The following is a 1,987-nucleotide window of genomic DNA, read 5'->3' on the forward strand; positions in this document are numbered from 1 at the left end:
ATTCGTAATACTATTCTTTAGTTTAGATAGAATCATATGTTTATTTTGTTATATTTCTCTCCTTTTTCCCCACTCCATCTGGCCTCACCATGTGCATCAGCAACCAAAGACTCAAAGCTGTGCCTGCAGGAGACTCTACTGAAAATTGGAGAGAAGTTTACATCATTGCACGACATTGCCAAAAGTTTACAATTAAGGGTTGGACTTCCTTTCTGCCATTTCCACCAAAAAGACATTTTCAATGGTTGTATCTTCTCATGCTCCGGCCACCCATCAGACTTCAAGGATTTCACACTTCTCCCTGGATTGCTCGACTCCTAACCTCCCCCACAAATTTCTGTTTGTTCCTTAGCCAGAGGAGTTTAGCAATCTCTCAGTGTCTCAATGCATTCTAGGGGGGTGTGTTGGTACTCGAACACATCTGTTAAGGTTCCCAAATGTAGACAATTCTCTTGAGATAAACCCTCCACATTAGCTTAGAAAATAATACAGTGTTTTCTCTGTACCACAGCTGTGAATGCTTTGTAAAAGGAATAGATTTTAACATTCATATTTTAAATCGTCTAATTACCTCCTGCTTACAGACACCATCAGTGTCTGACACATAAGTTTAAAGGAAAGATGAATAGAAGTCTTTTCCGGAGACTTCCTCTTGCAATAACAACCTTTATATTTCAGAGTTTAAAATACCCAATTTATGCCTCCATACTCCTTCCTTTCATAGCTCAAGGCAAATATCAGAACAGTTTCATAAGACAGCCTGACCCTGGTTGGCAGGCACAATCAATACTGCAGACTTTAGACCTCTTGGCATAGCGCTCTGCACACAGTGGGTGCTTGATAAATATTGATGACTGATTGAGTTAGGCTCCAGTGATCCAGAAAGCTCACTCAGAGACAACTACTTTGAAAAAGAAATTGTGTTTGAGTTGTAGGCTAATAGGAACTGTGCAAATAGATTCTGACTAGGGAAACTTGTAGAATTAATTGAATGCAGTTTTAACTTTTCAATTTTTAATTTTCAAACTAGTGCTCTGTTATGGGGTGAATTGTGTGCCCCTAAATTCATATGTTGAAGTCCTAAATCTCAATACTGCAGAAGGTGACTATATTTGGAAATAGAGTCTTTAAAGAGGTAATTAAACTAATATGAGGCCATTAGAGCGGACCCTAATCCAATATGACCGGTGTCCTAATAAGAAAAGGCGATTAGGGCACAAACATGCACAGAAGGAAGACCATGTAAAGACACAGGGAGAAGATGGCCATCTACGAGCCAAGGAGAAGAAACCTTGGTTTCAGACTTTTAGCCTACGGAATTGTAAGAAAATAAAATTTTTGTTGTTTAAGCCACTCTCTCTATAGTATTTGTTACAGCAGCCCCAGCAAACTCACACATACTCCCAAAACCATCTAGTAACAGGTTTCTTATCATTTGGGGGAGGGGAATTCCCTGAACTCTCTAAAAGTTTGATGAAAGTCTCTGGAATCTCTTTCTCCAAAATATGCTCGCAGGTACAAAACCAAACTTTTGTATATAACTCCAGAGAATTCATGAACCCCTTTGATCCCAGACCCATGGTTAAGTTTTCCTGTATTTAATATCAAAGACTATCAAGGGAGATGCATGAAGAATTTGCTGGAATAGCTCTGAGAGATCTACATTAGGAGTGGTTCACTCACATCTCCAATGCTTGATATAAGAGGTATTGTCATTACCTTTGCAACCTAATAATAAATAATACGTTAACTAATGACTAATTATATAACATCACAAAATTTCCACAAAGAAAAGTAAGCAAGACTGTGGAAACAAACCTTGAACATAAACTTGATTCAAAACTGTAATAAAATAATTTTGAAAAATAAGTGAAAGAATAACTTTTTTAATGAAAGGGCTTAATGAGCAAGTTGAATATATTTAAATATTTATCCAACATAATACTTAAGAAAACAATAATTATGATCAAGATTTAAAAAGAAAAGC

The sequence above is a fragment of the Pteropus vampyrus genome, unplaced genomic scaffold (genome assembly GCF_000151845.1).
Source record: "Pteropus vampyrus isolate Shadow unplaced genomic scaffold, Pvam_2.0 Scaffold67, whole genome shotgun sequence".
Taxonomy (NCBI): domain Eukaryota; kingdom Metazoa; phylum Chordata; class Mammalia; order Chiroptera; family Pteropodidae; genus Pteropus; species Pteropus vampyrus.